At 45.0% G+C, this 22,617-nt stretch overlaps 1 non-coding gene across 1 annotated transcript; it reads right to left on the reverse strand.

The window, feature by feature from the left end:
• Positions 1-3,334: 3,334 nt before the first annotated feature.
• Positions 3,335-3,416, reverse strand: TRNAS-UGA (transfer RNA serine (anticodon UGA)). Its single transcript has one exon. It is a non-coding gene; the product is annotated as a tRNA-Ser (tRNA).
• Positions 3,417-22,617: the final 19,201 nt, after the last annotated feature.

The raw sequence follows: 22,617 nt of genomic DNA on the forward strand, positions 1-22,617 counted from the left end.
CCTGCGTGTTGGAGTACTCTGCCTCCCTCCCCCTGTGTGCTGCTGGCCTCACTCTGCATGTCCTCCTGCCACGTTGGGTCAGTTACTATATCATCCACCACCTCCTCCTCTTCCACTTGCGCACCACGATGCTCCTCCTCACTTCCTGGCAATTGTGTCTCGTCATCGTCCACCTCTTGTGACAAATTGCCAGCGTCGTCGACTTCCTGTGGCCGTGGCTGTTCAAATATTTGGGCATCGCTACATGGGATCTCCTCTTCCACCACTTCAAGCGTATCAGGCGAGGGGCACAAATATGGAAATGGACCAGTGAACAGCTATTCAGAGTGTCCAAGTGTGGGATCAATTGCTGTCTGACGACACTCAGCATGGTGGGAGGAAGGAGCATCAGGGTGAAGAGGAGTATGCGGTCGAGACTCACGGCTACTAAGAGTTGACCGTGTGGAAGACAGACCGGAGGTGGTGGTGCCCAGGTAACTGGAAGTTTTATCTGCTATCCAATTAATAACCTGATCACACTGATCAGTTCTCAATACTGGTGTTGTTCTGTGCTTCCCTAGTTATTCGGTCAAGAAGTGGGAGCGAGAAGATGTGGCTGTTGGTTGTGGCACATTTTCACCTTGGCCATGGCCCCGTCCTCTGCACAAACCATCACCAGAACGTCCACTTCCACGTCCCTTGCCACGCGCCTTGCCCATTGTAAAGGAAGTAAAATAGCTTACACTTGCACTATCAATGGAAAAAGGGTAATAAAAAGTAGATTAGAATGGTGGAAGAGGAAAACCACAGTTCTATTTCTCTGGCCTACACCCGACTCTTTTAAACAATATGAACAATCAGGGAGAAACTTTTGCTGTTTTTCTTTACGTAAAAAATACCAAAACCTGAATAATAGAGATTTTTTACCGTGGGATGGCAAAACCACAGTTATTGTTTACTGGGGTATACCAGACTTTTTTAAACATATAGATTTGCGGCTGAACAGTGAGCGACACACTCAAACTGTGTTTTTTTAGATACCAAAGGCCCAAAACTGGATAGTACAGAGATTTGACCGTGGAACTGCAAAACCACACTGGGATTTGTCGGGCCTACACCAGACTATTTTCAACAGATATATTTTTGTGTCACAACAGTCAGGAGACACTACTGTTTTTCTTTACGGAAAATATACCAAAACCTGAATAATAGAGATTTTTTACCGTGGGATGGCAAAACCACAGTTATTGTTTACTGGGGTATACCAGACTTTTTTAAATAGATATATTTGCGGCTGAACAGTGAGCGACACACTCAAACTGTTTTTTTTTTTTTTTTATACAAATGGCCCAAAAGTGGATAATTCAGAGGTTTGAACCGTGGAAGTGCAAAACAACACTTCTGTTTCTCTAGCCTACACCTGACTATTTTCAACAGATATATTTGTGTCTGAAAAATCAGAGACACGCTCTTTTTTTTTGGGGGGGGGGACACCAAAAGGTTAATAAGACGGGTATTTGTACAGTGTGAAGGAGGAAAAAAAAATAGAGGATTTAGATGAAAAAAAAAAGCATTTTTCCTGTCCCCTGAGACCTGGAGCTAAGCCCAGCAATTTCAGCAACAGGAGCAGCACACAGGACTGTAATGCAGCATTTGCTGGTATAACCACTGTGTCTCCTATACAGCCTGCCTGCCTGATATCTGGGATGGATATTAGTCCTGAGAAGGACTGTTTGTTTGATCTGGCAGCCTTTACAGACACTACACTAACTATTTCGCAGTTTATATCTCTCCCTAAATCAGCAGCGCAGTCCCAACACTGTCTGATCCGGAGCGACTGTGTCCAAGATGGCGGTGCCCGGTTTTAAATACTCGAGGTGACGCTGTGCGGCCAGCCAACCACTGTAATGCCCACAACCAACATGGCTGCGGCATTACAGTGACTGGCTGGCAATCCCTGCATGTTCATTGGCTCTGTAAAGAGTGCCAAACAAGCAGGGCGGAGACCCGAGCTCCCACGCGAGTAACCCGGAAATGCTCGGTGCTGGCCGAACAACTCGAGTAGCGTGATGCTCGGGCGAGTACCGAGCAGTGTCGAGCATGTTCGCTCAACTCTATTCCTGAGTGACGTTCGCAGCATTTTGCGAGCAAAAAAAAAATGAAAACAAACTCGATCGATGCCCAAAACAATTCTTAGAAAAACATCACCAAACTATGTTTACAAAAATGCTGGAAAACACTAAAAAGGGTGATTCAGGAAAAGAATCGCTGTCGTTTCTTGAAGCCGTTTCGGCTTGAAATCCTTGCCAGTTTCAACCACCTGGAAAAAGTGTCATGTGAACATTGGCACAAGTCATAGAGTACGGATGCTTGGTGTGACATAGATGGTATGAGTTTTGCTTCATGAAGTCAAGTTTAACTTTCACGTTAAACTTTCTTGATAGATAGATCTTTTTTGCCATGTGGATTTTAACTTTGTCTTTTTATGTTAAACCATGTGCATTTGCAAATTAAGTGTGAGCAGAAAAAGACAAAAATGTTATGCACAAAGAATTTCTCTGGTTCTACTGAAATTTGTACTCAGATGGCTGGATTCAGAGTGCAGAGTGCTAACCATTAAACCATGAAACAATACGACCGATGGAGCTGGCTGGATTTTCTTTTGAAAACAGTAAAATGTGTAAATTGTGGAAATGTGAGAAATTCACTCTGAATCCAGTAATCTGAGTTCAAATCTCAGTGGAACCTGGGAAATTCATGCATTATGGTGCAAACATGTTCTACAGCTGTTCTGCAAATGTATATCTAATACACAGTGGTAAATTAATATCTCCTCCCTTTTTATTCCACAAGTGTGCTTAAAGTTCCATGATATCACAACAAGTACAGTTTTAAAATGTTGATGAAATCTGGTTAATAACTAGCGTGCTGGATCTATTAGCTGGAAAAAGGGTGAGAAAAAAAGAAATTGCAAAACTTCTGCTCATCCAGAAGTCATTAAAGATTTTTAATGGTGTGCTAAAAGGTTCCATCGGAAAGATAATTCAAGTAGTGTTGGTGCAAATCAAAGTTCATATTCCAGTCCATCAGTCACGGCAGTGGTCTGTGTTTGCTGGAAAAAAGGAGGAGTTGCACCACATACCTAATGGCAGCCTCTAAGCTTTGTTTGATTGGTGGTGTGACGCTCGAGTGACATCGCACCAGGCTGAATAATCAAAAGAAGATCTACAGATGCTGATAAGCTGGTTCTACAAATCCGATCCAAAGATTACAGACCATTTCCGTGGGGGATAGACTTGGGAATGTGAAAATTGATCTACTCAGATAATTAGTCAAAAATTTACATGAAGTTAGATGTAGTCGTCAGGATTTGAACCTACGTGGGGTAACCCCAATGAATTTCAAGTCCATCACCTTAACCACTCAGCCACAACTACTCAGACACTGATTCTTTCTTATGAGTTTCACACATTTTCTTATAGCAAAATGATCAATATGAGTGATTATCCTTCTGGAAGACATTTAAGAAAATGGAAGATTTAAATTGGAAACAAAATTCCAGGCCTCACTGAAATGTAAAAATCTGATTTAAAGGTATCAACAATTGGAACCTTGTACAGTTCAAGGTTTTTTTAAAACTCATAAGGTGGATTTCGAGTGACTTTGTTCCAAACACCTCCTGAAAAAGGCTTTGAAAATGCTCAAAAGTTTGAACAGATTCATTTCCATGCAAAAAGACTTGCTGTTCATATGATCAGGTATTGAGCGTTTTTTAACCTCATCAAGTTTCCCAAAACGCCAAGCGGTTAACAGAAGTGAGCATATCATTTTTCAGGTATATTTTGCTTCCTTTATACTTGTAATACAAGTCAATGAGAAGGTTAGAAAGACCCCTGGAAGGTTCCTGAGTGACATTTGCAGCATCTTGCAAGCAAAGAAAAAATAAAACAAACTCAATCGATGCCCAAAACAATACTTAGAAAAACATCACCAAACTATGTTTACAAAAATGCTGGAAACTCTAAAAAGGGTGATTCAGGAAAAGAAACGCTGTCATTTCTTGAAGCCGTTTCGGCTTGAAATCCTCGTCAGTTTCAACCACCTGAAAAAAGTGTCATGTGTACATTGGCACAAGTCATAGAGTACGGTTGCTTGGTGTGACACAGATGGTATCAGTTTTGCTTCATGAAGTCAAATTTAACTTTCGCGTTAAACTTTCTTGATAGATAGATCTTTTTTGCCATGTGGATTTTAACTTTGTCTTTTATGTTAAACCATGTGCATTCGCAAATTGATTATAAGCAGAAAAGACAAAAATGTTGTGCACAAAGAATTTCTCAGGTTCCACTGAGGTTTGAACTCAGATGGCTGGATTCAGAGTCCAGAGTGCTAACCATTAAACCATGGACCAATACGACTGATGAAGCTGGCTGGAATTTCTTTTGAAAATGGTAAAAGAGCATGTGCAAACTGTGGAAATGTGAGAAATTCACTCTGAATTCAGTGATCTGAGTTCAAATCTCAGTGGAACCTGGGAAATTCATGCATTATTGGGAAAACAAGTTCTACAGCTGTTCTGCAAATGTACAGTCATGGCCAAAAGTATTGAGAATGAGACAAATAGTAATTTTTCCAAAGTTTACTGCTTCATTTTTTGTAATGGCAATTTGCATATACTCCTGAATGTCAAAGAGTGATCAGCTTAACAGCAATTACTGTACTTGCAAAGTCAATATTTGCCCAGAAAATGAACTTTAACCCCCAAAACACATTTCAACATCATTGCAGTCCTGCCTTAAAAGGAGCAGCTAACATCGTTTTAGTGATTTATCCATTAACACAGGTGTGGGTGTTGATGAGGACAGGGCTGGCGATCAATCAGTCATGATTAAGTAAGAATGACATCAATGGACTCTTTAAAAGGAGGCTGGTTCTTGGTATCATTGTTTCTCTTCAGTTAGCCATGGTTATCTCTAAAGAAACAAGTGCAGCCATCATTGCACTGCACAAAAATGGCCTAACAGGGAAGAGTATCGCAGCTACAAAAATTGCACCTCAGTCAACAATCTATCGCATCATCAAGAACTTCAAGGAGAGAGTTTCCATTGTTGTCAAAAAGGCTCCAGGGCGCCCAAGAAAGACCAGCAAGCACCAGGACCGTATCTTAAAACTGTTTCAGCTGCGGGATCGGACTACCAGCAGTGCCGAGCTTGCTCAGGAATGGCAGCAGGCTGGTGTGAGTGCTTCTGCACGCACTGTGAGGCAGAGACTCTTTGAGCAAGGGCTGGTTTCAAGGAGGGCAGCAAAGAAGCCACTTCTCTCCAGAAAAAATATCAGGGACCGACTGATATTCTGCAAAAGGTACAGGGAGTGGACTGCTGAGGACTGTGGCAAAGTCATTTTCTCTGATGAATCCCCTTTTTGATTGTTTGGGACATCTGGAAATCAGCTTATTCGGAGAAGAAGAGGTGAACGCTACCACCAGTCTTGTCTCATGCCAACTGTAAAGCATCCTGAAACCATTCATGTGTGTGGTTGCTTCTCAGCCAAGGGAATCAGCTCACTCACAGTCTTGCCTAAAAACTAGAGATGAGCGTTGTTCGACTCGAAATGTTCGCCAAGCTCAAATTCGAGCTGTTTTGGGCGGTGTTCGAGCCGTTCGGCGAACATGAACGATTTGAAAAAAATTCGGCTGTTCGAGGTTATGTTCGATAACTGTTCGTGCACCAAAATCATAACTGGATTTTTTCTCAGTAATGATGAAAATGAATGTTAATACGCAGTTTGAGTGTACAGCGGGGCGGGGGGAGGGGCAGGGGATGGATCTCTGCAGGAATAATGAAGATCTCCATTTTTTTTTCTCTTTCCCGCATTTACAGTGGAGAGGTGCAATCTGTCAGCCTATCAGCAGTGCACACACGGAGCGAAGTGCTTTTTTTCACACAAGCAAGGGCATGTGTCATTGGCAGTGTATGTCACATGTCCTTGCCCTATAAGACCCAGCCATTTTCCCCGTCACCACCATTTTCTCACTGCTGCAGCTGCGTGTTAGACGGCACCGCTATTGCTGTGTGCGCTATACCTTGTTAATTTCAAGCCAATTTTCGCACAAATCTACAGATAGCTTGGGAGTAGGGAATAGTTGTGATTGCAGTCCTTTTAAGGACTAGGTTACAGCATTTCCTATGACTTTTATCAGGCAGGTCTGTGCTCTTAAATAGATAGGTTGCAAGTAAAGACTAATTGTAATTGCAGTCCTTTTCAGGACTAAGTTGCATCAGTTCCTATCAGTTTTTGCCAGGCAGGTCTGTGCCAGTGCTGTGCAAGTTTTTTTCACAGCATTTGGATAAATCTAGCAAAGCTAATCCTTTTTGGCCTATTGCAGAGTGTGTTAGTCAGTGGAGTAGCCTATCTGTGTTGCAAGCTACACAACCTGTGTATAGAATACCAATTTTTTTACTGCACCTAGTGAAGTAAAACCTTTTGGGCATAGCATCATTCTATTAGTACATCTATCCTGACCTCCATCAGGTTGCAAATTGAATAATTTTTTTCTGCATCTAGCTCTGAAAAAATATTTGGGTTTCTAGCAGTGTGTGGGACTTGTTCTATTAGTCCATCTATACTGACCTCCATCAGGTTGCAAATTGAATATAATTTTTTTCTGCATCTAGCTCTGAAAAAATATTTGGCCTTCCAACAGTGTGTGGGACATGTTATATTAGTCCATCTATACTGACCTCCATGAGGTTGCAAATTGAATATAATTTTTTTCTGCATCTAGCTCTGAAAAAATATTTGGGCTTCTAGCAGTGTGTGGAACTTGGTCTATTAGTCCATCTATACTGACCTCCATCAGGTTGCAAATTAAAAATAATTTTTTTCTGCATCTAGCTCTGAAAAATATTTGGGCTTCTAGCAGTGTGTGGGACTTGGTCTATTACTCCATCTATACTGACCTCCATCAGGTTGTAAATTGAATATAATTTTTTTCTGCATCTAGCTCTGAAAAAATATTTGGGCTTCTAGCGGAGTGTGGGACTTGGTCTATTAGTCCATCTATACTGACCTCCATCAGGTTGCAAATTGAATCTAATTTTTTTCTGCATCTAGCTCTGAAAAAATATTTGGGCTTCTAGCAGTGTGTGGGACTTGGTCTATTAGTCCATCTATACTGACCTCCATCAGGTTGCAAATTGAATCAAATTTTTTTCTGCATCTAGCTCTGAAAAAATTTTTGGGCATCTAGCAGTGTGTGGGACTTGGTCTATTAGTCCATCTATACTGACCTCCATCAGGTTGCAAATTGAATATAATTTTTTTCTGCATCTAGCTCTGAAAAAATATTTGGGCTTCTAGCAGTGTGTGGGACTTGGTCTATTAGTCCATCTATACTGACCTCCATCAGGTTGCAAATTGAATATAATTTTTTTCTGCATCTAGCTCTGAAAAATATTTGGGCTTCTAGCAGTGTGTGGGACTTGGTATATTAGTCCATCTATACTGACCTCCATCAGGTTGCAAATTGAATATAATTTTTTTCTGCATCTAGCTCTGAAAAAATATTTGGGCTTCTAGCAGTGTGTGGGACTTGGTCTATTAGTCCATCTATACTGACCTCCATCAGGTTGCAAATTCAAAATAATTTTTTGTCTGCATCTAGCTCTGAAAAAATATTTGGCCTTCTAGCAGTGTGTGGGACTTTCTCTATTAGTACATCTATACTGACCTCCATCAGGTTGCAAACTGAATATAATTTTTTTCTGCATCCAGCTCTGAAAAAATATTTGGCCTTCTAGCAGTGTGTGGGACTTATTCTATTAGTCCATCTATACTGACCTCCATCAGGTTGCAAACTGAATATAATTTTTTTCTGCATCTACCTCTGAAAAAATATTTGGGCTTCTAGCTGTGTGTGGGACTTGTTCTATTAGTCCGTCTATACTGACCTCCATCAGGTTGCAAATTGAATATAATTTTTTTCTGCATCTAACCCAGCCAATAGTTTTGGCCTAATACCACAGTTTGGCCACTCAGCTCTGCTCGGTTCCCATCCATTGTTTTTTTGTGCAAACAACTCCAGAGTTGTGAATTAGTTAACCACCAAAATGAGTGGAAAAAGGCCTGCTGCTGGTGGAAAGGGGAATAGGCGTGTTGGGAAGGGGAAAAAAGGTTGTGTCCGTGGGGTAGGTGTTAAAGCAACAGTAACATCTGCAGAAGAAAGACCATCTTCCAGCCAAACTAAAATGTCTTCTTCTTTTAGCGGACAATGTGATAAGATCCCTTTCTTACGGCCACGCCAATCGCTACAAATTCCAGATGAGGCCCAAAAACAGCAGGTGCTTCAACGGATATCAAGTGTTCCTTTAAGTGGGCTCTCCTCTACATCAACTTCAACATCACAAATACTCCAGTCCTCAAAAGTGTCACCCCAATCGCACTTGCTTCCTCACAGCTCCCAAATCGCCAGCTGCCCGTCTGAGTATGAGGTAGAACAGATGGTTGAGTCTGCAGAGCTGTTTACTCATACTATAGCCTGGGAATCAGAGGTCGACTCCAGCGCTTCTGTGAATCCAGACGAGGAAATGATCTGCACTGATGCCCAGAATCTTTATGAGTCGGATCCAGGACCAGACGCAGAAGGTTCTGACCATAATGTAGACCCTCATTCTCAAACTGTAACTCCTGTTGGTGGAGACAATGAGGAAGACGATGATGAGACTCAAATACCTGATTGGAGCGACAACTTTAGTTTTTTGTCAGGGCAGGAACAGGTTGGCTCTGAGGACGACGGGTGTGATAACGCACAGGGTGATGATGATGAGGTTGGAGATCCCACTTACTGTCAACCCACAGTCAGCCAAGAGATGAGGTCAGCAGAGGAGGTGGAGGAGGATGCTAGCGACGACGAGGTCAGGTTGCGCCTTCCTGGACAGAGACGTAGTACTGGAAGCACGTCAACAACTGCATCCTCAAACACAACTCTGCCTCTCACCACAAGTCGTGGTGGCTCTTCAGGTCGCATGGGTGCTAAGCCTTGCATAGCCTAGGCATTTTTTCAGATCGATAAAGATGACCCAACTCGTGTTATCTGTAACATTTGTCAGCAAAAGCTAAGTAGAGGTCAAAAAATACATAGTTTGAGTACTTCAAGCATGAACCGGCACATGGACATGAAGCATAAGTTGCAGTGGGAAGCTCACTGTGCTACAATGCGGCTTAGCCGGCCGGGCCAACCACCGTCTGCCATATCTTGTGCATCCACGGCCTCTTCATCCTCTGTGACTTGGCAGACAGCAGTCACACCTGTTTTGGGGCGCAGACCTGCCACCTCTTTACCCGCAACAGCCAGCGTGATTGGCAGGTCATCATTTTCTTTGGAGGTGGTAACACCAGCTGGTGTTGAGCGCTGTCCGACATCGATAGCACCACCTTTGGATCAAGGCAACCTAACATGTCCGCCTGCATCTTCCTCACAGACCGGCGGTTTGCCGGGGACACCCTTATCAACCCCGTCTAAGCACAATAGCCAGCCCTCGGTCCCTCAGATGTGGACAAGTAAAAGACCATTTCCTCCTAGCCATGAGAAAGCTAAGAGGTTGAATTTCACCATCTGCAAGCTCTTGGCTACAGAAATGCTGCCTTTCCGCCTGGTGGACACAGAGGATTTTCGAGACCTTATGTCCGTCGCAGTGCCCCAGTACCAGATGCCCAGTCGGCACTACTTCTCAAAGAAAGGTGTGCCTGCGCTCCACCAGCATGTCGCACACAACATCACCGCTTCTTTGAGAAACTCTGTGTGTGACAGGGTGCATTTCACCACAGACACTTGGACGAGTAGGCATGGACAGGGGCGTTACATGTCGCTGACTGGGCACTGGGTAACTATGGTGACAGCAGGACAAGGGGCTGCTGTCCAAGTCTTGCCGTCCCCACGAGTTGTGCGTCAATCCTCTTTATCTCAAAGTTCCTCCACTGCTTCTGCCTCCTCAACCTTCTCTCGGTCCTCTACCTGCATCCAAAGCCTGTCTGGTCATGCCACAAGCTTTCTAACTGCGCAGAAGGGATCCTGCACACCTCCTTACTATCCTGGCAGTAGGGCTCAACGTCATCAGGCGGTTTTTACTTTGAAATGTCTGGGAAATGTGAGTCACACAGCTGAGGAGTTGTGGTCCGCTCTGGAGAACCAATTTCATGAATGGTTGTCTCCACTGGACCTGAAACCAGGGAAGGCCGTGTGCAACAATGCTGCAAACCTGGGTGCGGCCCTTCGCCGGGGCAATGTCACACACGTGCCTTGTATGGCTCACGTGTTGAACCTGGTTGTCCAGCAATTTTTAGCCCACTATCCCAGACTAGATGGCCTTCTGCAGAGGGCACGGTCGCAGTGTGCTCACTTCCGCCATTCGCATCCCGCAGCTCAGCGACTTACATCTCTACAGAAGTCGTTGGGCCTGCCACTTCACCTGCTAAAATGCGATGTGCCTACCCAGTGGAATTCAACTCTGCACATGTTGCAGCGACTGTGGCAGCACTGACAAGCCCTGGTGCAATACGTTCTGACGTATAGCCTGGGCCAACGAGATCCAGAGGTGGGGCAAATCACGCTGGAGGAGTGGTCTCAGATCAGAGACCTATGCACCCTTCTGCACAGTTTTGAAATGGCGACGAAGATGTTTATTGCTGACGATGCCATTATCAGCATGACTATTCCAGTGATTTACATGCTGGAGCACATGTTAAACAGAATTCGGAGTCAGGTGGTGGCACAAGAGGAGGTGGAGGAAGTAGAGGAGGAGGAGTTGTATGCGGAAGGGCTAACATCTGCAAGGTCCAGACGGCCGGCAGCACCAAGGCGGCAGGCATGTGAGGGTGGGGGAGATGGTTTTACCAGGGCGCATGGTAACAGCCAAATTAGTGATGAAGGTGCAGGAGCCCAGGAAGAAGTGGAGGACGAACTGATGGAAGACTCATCAGATGAGGGAGACCTTGATCACATTTCTGTTGTGCGAGGTTGGGGGGAGAGGACAGATGAAGGAAGCATGATTGTTACCTCGCCACCAACACAACAGGGACTTGGTGCTCCTGGATGCGCAACACACATGAGTGCCTTCTTGCTGCACTACCTGCAACTTGACCCTCGAATTGTGAGAATTAGAAATAATCCTGACTACTGGGTTGCCACACTGTTAGATCCCCGGTACAAAAGTAAATTTGCAGAAATTATTCCTGCCATAGAAAGGGATGCACGCATGCAGGAGTATCAGCAGAGACTGTTGCAGAATCTTACATGTGCTTTTCCACAAAACACCAGTTGTGCACGTAGTGAATCTCACAGTTCCAACTTGCCAACCGTGGGACCGTCGAGTGTTCAGCACTCAAACCGTAACAGAAGCACAGTATCTGCTGGTAACATCAATTTTGCGGAATCATTTCACCACTTTTTTAGCCCATCCTTTGCAAGGCCACAGGAGACAAGAAGTCTGACACATAGTCAACGCCTAGAGACGATGGTACAGGAGTATCTCAAAGTAAACATTGAAGCCATGACTGTGTCACTGGACCCTTGCTCTTTTTGGGCTTCCAATCTGGATAAATGGCTGGAGCTAGCCACTTACGCCTTGGAGATCTTGTCATGCCCCGCAGCCAGCGTTCTGTCTGAACGTGTGTTCAGCGCTGCTGGTGGTGTGCTGACAGATAAGCGCACGTGGCTCTCCACTGATAATGTAGACAGACTTACTTTCATAAAGATGAACAAATCATCGATCCAAAACGACTTTTCTACCCCTGTGTCATCCTGGGGAGAGTAAAAGCTTGATGATTGGTTAAAATCACCTCACCAACCGTTTTAAGCTTTCAAATTACTAATCATGTTTATCTGTATCTTGGCTGGAAAATAATTTGGGCTTTGTAGCAGTGTGCAGCACTGATTCTATTAGGCCATCTATAATAAGCTCCACCAGATTTAAAATTACTAATCATGTTTATCTGTATCTTGGCTGGAAAATAATTTGGGCTTTGTAGCAGTGTGCAGTACTGATTCTATTAGGCCATCTATACTAAGCTCCACCAGATTTAAAATTACTAATCATGTTTATCTGTACCTTTGCTGGAAAATTATTTGGGCTTTGTAGCAGTGTGCAGCATTGATTCTATTAGGCCATCTATACTAAGCTCCACCAGATTTAAAATTAATAATAATTTTTAGCTGCATCTAGCCCAGAAAATAATTTTGGGGCTCCGAGATGCGCAAAACACATAAGTGCCTTCTTGCTGCACTACCTGCAACATGACCCTCATATTGTCAGAATTCGAAGTAATCCTGACTACTGGGTTGCCACACTCTTAGATCCCCCAAACTTTTCGATCAACCTTTTCATTTTAATAAAGACCAAAAAAATGGTCATTTTTGAAATTATAAGCATTAGCAGGTTATTAGAAACTGAAATCAATCAGTTTTCAACTCAAAACTTTATTCTAGGTGATGTTACATTTTCACATAGGACCCCTTGTTTGAAAGGAGCTTCTGAACTCTCTCGTCCATTGAATTTGTCAGGTTTTGGATGGTTTCTGCTTCAATTGTTTGGCATGAGGACATTATACCCTCCCAGAGCTGTTGCTTAGATGTGAACTGCCTCCCGCCATCATAGACACTCCTTTTGATGATGCTCCAGAGGTTCTGAATGGGGTAGAGGTCAGGGGAGCATGGGGGTCACACCATAAGTTTGTCCCCTTTTATGCCCATATCAGCCAGAGATGCAGATGTTTTATGTGCAGCATGAGATGGTGCATTATCATGCATAAAAATGATCTTGCTGTGGAATACACGGTTCTTCTTCTTGAACCATGGCAGGAAGTGCTGTTTGAGAAACTCCACATACATTATGGAGTTCATCTTTACCCCTTCAGGGATCCTAAAGGGGCCGACAATCTCTCTCCCCATGATTCCAGCCCAAAACATTACTCCACCTCCTCCTTGTTGGCGCTGTAGCCGTGTTTGCGTGGGGTGTCCATCAACCAGCCATCCTCCACTCCATCCATCTGGACCATCGAGCGTTGCACGGCACTCATCCGTGAACAAAACAGTTTTGAAATCAGTCTTCATGTAATGTTTGGCCCACTGGAGCCGTTTCTGCTTGTGTGAAGTGGATAGAGGAGGTCGACAGGATGGCGTATGCACAGCTGCAAACCTCTGAAGGACCCTGCATCTTGTTGTTCGGGGGACGTGGGAGGCACCAGCAGCTTCAAAAACTTGTCTGCTGCTATGACAAGGATTTTTTGCCGCTGCTGTTTTAACCTGACGTAATTGCCTGTAGGAAAGAGTCCTCAATTTGCCCTTATCAGCACGCACACGTGTGTACTGTGAATCAGCTACATACTTCTTGATTGCCAAGACACTCCATCCTGATCATCGCACAATGTTGATTGTATTCATGCCTTGATCTAAACACTCCACAATTTGTTGCTTCTCAGCAGCCGACACATCCTTTTTCTTTCCCATTTTGGCAGAAAATGTATGCTGCTTAATAATGTGGGACAGCCTTCTTAAGTAGTCTTGCCTTTCATTGGACACACCTGCCAAACTAATTAGCACAGGTGTCTGCAATTGCTTACAGTGATATAAAGAGCCCTGACAAACATCACCATCAATGAGTTTAACTGACAAACAAACAAATTCTTCCCTTATCACTCCTAAACACTTTTTGCATAATAATTTGGAACACAGTGTACATGTGCTTTTCCACAAAACACCAGTGGTTCACGTAGAGAATCTTACAGTTCAAACTTGCCAACCGTGGTCTGTATGGAGTTGTTCAATAAAGGGCCCAAAATTAAGATAACATAGATGGGAGAGGTCTCTATGAAAAGGAATTCCTAAGTATTTGATACCCTGTGAGGGCCAGGCAAAGGGAAAGTTGGACTGGATGGAATCCTGTATGGATTTGGGGAGGGAGACATCGAGGGCCTCAGACTTCGCTGCATTGATTTTAAAATTTGACCATGTAACAAAGTGATCTATTTCAACCATAACAGCATGGATGGATATATGTGATTGAGTGATATATACTAGGACATCATCAGCAAATAGAGAGCACTTGTACTCGGTGCCTCCCACCTCAATCCACCTAATATTGGGGTTATGGCGAATTGATGAGAGCAGGTGCTCCGTCACTAGGATGTATAAGAGAGGGGACAGAGGACATCCCTGTCTTGTCCCATTGGTGAATGTGAAAGGTGATGAAAATATTCTGATGCACCCCCTGGGCCTTGGGACACCCGGAGCTGGACCCATTTTGGTGGATGCTGGTGGTTGTAGTCTCCGTGGAGGCGACCCGGTTCCGTGGCTCAGGGCGGTCAAACCAGTGGTGGAACTATTTATGTGGTTTTAATGTTTAAATGTCCGACTACGCCACCCGTGGATTGCGGTCAGAGTGAACCGCCGCTGCAGGGCAGACCGCTGAGGCTGGTGTTGTGGGTGCAGCAGAGCATAGCATAACTCCCCACGGGAGGAGTATAGCCTCAGGGCAGTGTATGCGGAGGATGGGGGTGATGGTGCAGGGCAGCAGCAGTAGCGACACGGAGTCAGTGATGCAGTCCAGGGCCTTTACTCACAGTTCTTATTATCCAGACCACTTCTGCAGGTAACGGCTGCCCACGTCGTACTGTGCTCACCAGGTGAGGGGCTCAGACAACTCCCAGATAACTTTGGAGCGCTTCACAGTACCCGCTTTTTGTGTCCTTTGTCTGGCCTTTCTTACCAACCCTTCTGTCCGGCTGCCTCGGGCCTCCTCTTGGTAAACTTGGCGCCAGTTTCCCTGACCCTATGTGGTGCCTTCCTAGCGGGTGTAGTGAAGGGCTGCGCCACATAAAATGTCACAGCCTCCGGTTTATAGCTGAGGGTCGTTTCCTGCCTCCACTAGTTTCAGGGACCGGTCTCCCTCTTTGGCCTGACCCCTCCAAGCAGGTGGATTCGGGCGTGCGGTGGCGACTCGCCCGTCTGCACCCCTGGGATCCCTTCATTCCTCATTCCTGGAGCCTTCTCCGCTCCTCTTCCTTCCTTCTCCCTCTTCCAGGCCTGGGCCTCTGTTACTATTCCCGCCTCCGGAGCAGAGCTCATGCAGAGCCCCTGCTCCCTGTCACTTCTGCTCAGACTTCTCTGCACTGAACTAACATGGTGCCCACCTTTTATACTCCCTTCTCAATGCACCCAGGAACTGCTTCCTCCCTGCTCCTGCACTACAGGGTTCCCCTTCCTCTGTGTTCCCTCCCCCCACTCCAGCCAGGGACAGGGACTGTCATGCCCATCTCAGGGGCATATTGGTCGCCCTGCCCCATGGCAATGTGGTGTAATGCATGCAGGTGTCAGGTCCTGATCCACACTCCATCCTTACCTGAGAGTGAGATATCACACCTCTGGGTGAGGTGCAATACCTCTGTAGCATCCGAGCCCTCAGGGTGCTACAGTTCCATTTATCTTCAGCCTAGGTGACGTATTGCGATACAGGGCCGTGATTTTGGCTATAAAAGGGTCCCCTAGACCCCTACCCCAAGCTTTTAAAGAGAATCATATATGGCGTGCCAGGAGACTCTATGGAATGCTTTCTCAGCATCCAACGAGAGTATCTAATTACAAATTTTTAACTGCATCTAGCCCAGGAAATACTTTGTGCCTAGTAGCAGTGTCTGCTAGTCAGCGAATTATCCCGGCTGTTAAGCAAACTACACCACCTGTAGTTTGGACACTTAATTTTATCAAAGGAAATGCTTCGCGAACACGAAATACTCAGTGAAGAGCATCAGGAGGCACCCCAAGGCATAGGGGCTGGGACTGGCGGAAGGATGCCTTGCGGTGGACAGCCGAGCTCGATCCTTATAAAAGCTTTTTAACTGCAGCAGCTTTAGTGGACACTACTGGAGCTGGAAATACGCGGATGCTGGCATGAGACTTGCCCTCCAATAGATCCGTGTAAAAGTATTTAAAGTGTATTCATTCAAATTAGACAGACAATTTAAATTAAAAAGCTTAGAGGTGCCTCCACCACAGGGGGGATCGCTCGACCCACCAGCGGACAGGCACTAGTATTGGGAGAGGGGGGCTGGCCGTCAGGGTTCACCGCGGCTCTGACACAAACCCGGCGACACGGAGGTGGCATGTGCAGGAGCGGACATGCCGTGTCGGCTTCTCACTTTTTGGATTTTAGAAGGGCATGACATACCTATATCTGTGTCTCCCCCTCCTTTTACTCCTCCACCTCTTTTCTTTTCGCATGACTATATGTACTTGTCACTTTTCCATGTGTTATTTGTGTCTTCTGAGAAGTTTGTCAGCTTTTGGACACCTTTGAAGGTGTTTTCTATGTGTTTCGATGTGTTTTTGTTTGCCTGCCATTGGTCTTAACGGTGTTCGAAGGTGTTCGACGAACAGTTCGACGAACAGTTCGGCGAACACACGGGTGTTCGACGAACCGAACCGAACTCCAACACTACGGGGGTGGCTCAACACTAATGGACACCCCATGCAAACACGGCTACGGCGCCAACAAGGAGGAGGTGGAGCAATGTTTTGGGCTGGAATCATGGGGAGAGAGATTGTTGGCCGCTTTAGGATCCCTGAAGGGGTAAAGATTAGAGATGAGCGTTGTTCTACTCGAACTGTTCGCCAATCTCAAATTCGAGCTGTTTTGGGCGGTGTTCGAGCCGTTCGGCGAACACGAACAATTTGAGAAAAATTCGGCTGTTCGAGGTTATGTTCGATAACTGTTCGTGCACCAAAATCATAACTGGATTTTTTCTCAGTAATGATGAAAATTAATGTTAATACGCAGTTTGAGTGTACAGCGGGGTGGGGGGAGGGGCAGGGGATGGATCTCTGCAGGAACAATGAAGATCTCCATTTTTTTTTCTCTTTCCCGCATTTACAGTGGGGAGGTGCAATCTGTCAGCCTATCAGCAGCGCACACACGGAGCGAAGTGCTTTTTTTCACACAAGCAAGGGCATGTGTCTTTGGCAGTGTATGTCACATGTCCTTGCCCTATAAGACCAAGCCATTTTCCCCGTCGCCACCATTTTCTCACTGCTGCAGCTGCGTGTTAGACGGCACCGCTGTTGCTGTGTGCGCTATACCTTGTTAATTTCAAGCCAATTTTCGCACAAATATACAGATAGCTTGGGAGTAGGGAATAGTTGTGATTGCAGTCCTTTTAAGGACTAGGTTACAGCATTTCCTACGACTTTTATCAGGCAGGTCTGTGCTCTTAAATAGATAGGTTGTGGGAGTAAAGACTAATTGTAATTGGAGTCCTTTTCAGGACTAGGTTACATCAGTTCCTATCAGTTTTTGCCAGGCAGGTCTGTGCCAGTGCTGTGCAAGTTTTTTTCACAGCATTTGGCTGAATCTAGCAAAGCTAATCCTTTTTGGCCTATTGCAGAGTGTGTTAGTCAGTGGAGTAGCCTATCTGTGTTGCAAGATATACCACCTGTATATAGAATACCAATTTTTTTCCTGCACCTAGTGAAGTAAAATCTTTTGGGCATAGCATCATTCTATTAGTCCATCTATACTGACCTCCATCAGGTTGCAAACTGAATCTAATTTTTTTCTGCATCTAGCTCTGAAAAAATATTGGGCTTCTAGCTGTGTGTGGGTCTTGTTCTATTAATCCATCTATACTGACCTCCATCAGGTTGCAAACTGAATATAATTTTTTTCTGCATCTAGCTCTGAAAAAATATTGGGCTTCTAGCTGTGTGTGGTTCTTGTTCTATTAATCCATCTATACTGACCTCCATCAGGTTGCAAACTGAATATATTTTTTTCTGCATCTACCTCTGAAAAAATATTGGGCTTCTAGCTGTGTGTGGGACTTGTTGTATTAGTCCATCTATACTGACCTCCATCAGGTTGCAAACTGAATATATTTTTTTCTGCATCTACCTCTGAAAAAATATTGGGCTTCTAGCTGTGTGTGGGTCTTGTTCTATTAATCCATCTATACTGACCTCCATCAGGTTGCAAACTGAATATAATTTTTTTCTGCATCTAGCTCTGAAAAAATATTTGGCCTTCTAGTAGTGTGTCGGACTTTCTCTATTAGTCCATCTATACTGACCTCCATCAGGTTGCAAATTAAAAATAATTTTTATCTGCATCTACAGTACCTCTGAAAAAATATTTGGGCTTCTAGCTGTGTGTGGGACTTGTTGTATTAGTCCATCTATACTGACCTCCATCAGGTTGCAAACTGAATATATTTTTTTCTGCATCTACCTCTGAAAAAATATTGGGCTTCTAGCTGTGTGTGGGACTTGTTGTATTAGTCCATCTATACTGACCTCCATCAGGTTGCAAACTGAATATATTTTTTTCTGCATCTACCTCTGAAAAAATATTGGGCTTCTAGCTGTGTGTGGGTCTTGTTCTATTAATCCATCTATACTGACCTCCATCAGGTTGCAAACTGAATATAATTTTTTTCTGCATCTAGCTCTGAAAAAATATTGGGCTTCTAGCTGTGTGGGGGTCTTGTTCTATTAATCCATCTATACTGACCTCCATCAGGTTGCAAACTGAATATATTTTTTTTCTGCATCTACCTCTGAAAAAATATTGGGCTTCTAGCTGTGTGTGGGTCTTGTTCTATTAATCCATGTATACTGACCTCCATCAGGTTGCAAACTGAATATAATTTTTTTCTGCATCTAGCTCTGAAAAAATATTTGGCCTTCTAGCAGTGTGTGGGACTTGTTCTATTAGTCCACCTATACTGACCTCCATCAGGTTGCAAACTGAATATATTTTTTTCTGCATCTACCTCTGAAAAAATATTGGGCTTCTAGCTGTGTGTGGGACTTGTTGTATTAGTCCATCTATACTGACCTCCATCAGGTTGCAAACTGAATATATTTTTTTCTGCATCTACCTCTGAAAAAATATTGGGCTTCTAGCTGTGTGTGGGTCTTTTTCTATTAATCCATCTATACAGACCTCCATCAGGTTGCAAACTGAATATAATTTTTTTCTGCATCTAGCTCTGAAAAAATATTTGGCCTTCTAGTAGTGTGTCGGACTTTCTCTATTAGTCCATCTATACTGACCTCCATCAGGTTGCAAATTAAAAATAATTTTTATCTGCATCTACAGTACCTCTGAAAAAATATTTGGGCTTTTAGCTGTGTGTGGGACTTGTTGTATTAGTCCATCTATACTGACCTCCATCAGGTTGCAAACTGAATATATTTTTTTCTGCATCTACCTCTGAAAAAATATTGGGCTTCTAGCTGTGTGTGGGTCTTGTTCTATTAATCCATCTATACTGACCTCCATCAGGTTGCAAACTGAATATAATTTTTTTCTGCATCTACCTCTGAAAAAATATTGGGCTTCTAGCTGTGTGTGGGTCTTGTTCTATTAATCCATCTATACTGACCTCCATCAGGTTGCAAACTGAATATAATTTTTTTCTGCATCTACCTCTGAAAAAATATTGGGCTTCTAGCTGTGTGTGGGTCTTGTTCTATTAATCCATCTATACTGACCTCCATCAGGTTGCAAACTGAATATAATTTTTTTCTGCATCTAGCTCTGAAAAAATATTTGGCCTTCTAGCAGTGTGTGGGACTTGTTCTATTAGTTCACCTATACTGACCTCCATCAGGTTGCAAACTGAATATATTTTTTTCTGCATCTACCTCTGAAAAAATATTGGGCTTCTAGCTGTGTGTGGGACTTGTTGTATTAGTCCATCTATACTGACCTCCATCAGGTTGCAAATTGAATATAATTTTTTTCTGCATCTAACCCAGCCAATAGTTTTGGCCTAATACCACAGTTTGGCCACTCAGCTCTGCTCGGTTACCGTCCATTGTTTTTTTGTGCAAACAACTCCAGAGTTGTGAATTAGTTAACCACCAAAATGAGTGGAAAAAGGCCTGCTGCTGGTGGAAAGGGGAATAGGCGTGTTGGGAAGGGGAAAAAAGGTTGTGTCCGTGGGGTAGGTGTTAAAGCAACAGTAACATCTGCAGAAGAAAGACCATCTTCCAGCCAAACTAAAATGTCTACTTCTTTTAGCGGACAATGTGATAAGATCCCTTTCTTACGGCCACGCCAATCGCTACAAATTCCAGATGAGGCACAAAAACAGCAGGTGCTTCAACGGATATCAAGTGCTCCTTTAAGTGGGCTCTCCTCCACATCAACTTCAACATCACAAATACTCCTGTCCTCAAAGGTGTCACCCAAATCGCACTTGCTTCCTCACAGCTCCCAAATCTCCAGCTGCCTGTCTGAGTATGAGGTAGAACAGATGGTTGAGTCTGCAGAGCTGTTTACTCATACTATAGCCTGGGAATCAGAGGTCGACTCCAGCGCTTCTGTGAATCCAGACGAGGAAATGATCTGCACTGATGCCCAGAATCTTTATGAGTCGGATCCAGGACCAGACGCAGAAGGTTCTGACCATAATGTAGACCCTCATTCCCAAACTGTAACTCCTGTTGGTGGAGACAATGAGGAAGACGATGATAAGACTCAAATACCTGATTGGAGCGACAACTTTAGTGTTTTGTCAGGGCAGGAACAGGTTGGCTCTGAGGACGACGGGTGTGATAACACACAGGGTGATGATGATGAGGTTGGAGATCCCACTTACTGTCAACCCACAGTCAGCCAAGAGATGAGGTCAGCAGAGGAGGTGGAGGAAGATGCTAGTGACGACGAGGTCAGGTTGCGCCTTCCTGGACAGAGACGTAGTACTGGAAGCACATCAACAACTGCATCCTCAAACACAACTCTGCCTCTCACCACAAGTCGTGATGGCTCTTCAGGTCGCATGGGTGCTAAGCCTTGCATAGCCTGGGCATTTTTTCAGATCGATAAAGATGACCCAACTCGTGTTATCTGTAACATTTGTCAGCAAAAGCTAAGTAGAGGCCAAAAAATACATAGTTTGAGTACTTCATGCATGAACCGGCACATGGACATGAAGCATAAGTTGCAGTGGGAAGCTCAGTGTGCTACAATGCGGCCTAGCCGGCCGGGCCAACCACCGTCTGCCTTATCTTGTGCATCCGCGGCCTCTTCATCCTCTGTGACTGGGGGGACAGCAGTCACACCTGTTTTGGGGCACAGACCTGCCACCTCTTTACCCGCAACAGCCAGCGTGATTGGCAGGTCATCATTTTCTTTGGAGGTGGGAACACCAGCTGGTGTTGGGCGCTGTCCGACATCGATAGCACCACCTTTGGATCAAGGCAACCTAACATGTCCGCCTGCATCTTCCTCACAGACCGGCAGTTTGCCGGGGACACCCTTATCAACCCCGTCTAAGCACAATAGCCAGCCCTCGGTCCCTCAGATGTGGACAAGTAAAAGACCATTTCCTCCTAGCCATGAGAAAGCTAAGAGGTTGAATTTCACCATCTGCAAGCTCTTGGCTACAGAAATGCTGCCTTTCCGCCTGGTGGACACAGAGGATTTTCGAGACCTTATGTCCGTCGCAGCGCCCCAGTACCAGATTCCCAGTCGGCACTACTTCTCAAAGAAAGGTGTGCCTGCACTCCACCAGCATGTCGCACACAACATCACCGCTTCTTTGAGAAACTCTGTGTGTGACAGGGTGCATTTCACCATAGACACTTGGACGAGTAGGCATGGACAGGGGCGTTACATGTCGCTGACTGGGCACTGGGTAACTATGGTGACAGCAGGACAAGGGGCTGCTGTCCAAGTCTTGCCGTCCCCACGAGTTGTGCGTCAATCCTCTTTATGTCAAAGTTCCTCCACTGCTTCTGCCTCCTCAACCTCCTCTCGGTCTTCCACCTGCACCCAAAGCCTGTCTGGTCATGCCACAAGCTTTCTAACTGCGCAGAAGGGATCCTGCACACCTCCTTACTATGCTGGCAGTAGGGCTCAACGTCATCAGGCGGTTTTTACATTGAAATGTCTGGGAAATGTGAGTCACACAGCTGAGGAGTTGTGGTCAGCTCTGGAGAACCAATTTCATGAATGGTTGTCTCCACTGGACCTGAAACCAGGGAAGGCCGTGTGCGACAATGCTGCAAACCTGGGTGCGGCCCTTCGCCGGGGCAATGTCACACACGTGCCTTGTATGGCTCACGTGTTGAACCTGGTTGTCCAGCAATTTTTAGCCCACTATCCCAGACTAGATGGCCTTCTGCAGAGGGCGCGGTCGCTGTGTGCTCACTTCCGCCGTTCGCATCCCGCAGCTCAGCGACTTACATCTCTACAGAAGTCGTTGGGCCTGCCACTTCACTGGCTAAAATGCGATGTGCCTACCCGGTGGAATTCAACTCTGCACATGTTGCAGCGACTGTGGCAGCACCGACAAGCCCTGGTGCAATACGTTCTGACGTATAGCCTGGGCCAACGAGATTCAGAGGTGGGGCAAATCACGCTGGAGGAGTGGTCTCAGATCAGGGACCTATGCACCCTTCTGCACAGTTTTGAAATAGCGACGAAGATGTTTAGTGCTGACGATGCCATTATCAGCATGACTATTCCGGTGACTTACATGCTGGAGCACATGTTAAACAGAATTCGGAGTCAGGTGGTGGCACAAGAGGAGGTGGAGGAAGTAGAGGAGGAGGAGTTGTATGCGGAAGGGCTAACATCTGCAAGG

Source organism: Phyllobates terribilis, unplaced genomic scaffold, assembly GCF_046119375.1.
Source record: "Phyllobates terribilis strain yellow unplaced genomic scaffold, ASM4611937v1 Scaffold_13__5_contigs__length_258822181, whole genome shotgun sequence".
In the NCBI taxonomy this organism is placed as follows: Eukaryota; Metazoa; Chordata; class Amphibia; order Anura; family Dendrobatidae; genus Phyllobates; species Phyllobates terribilis.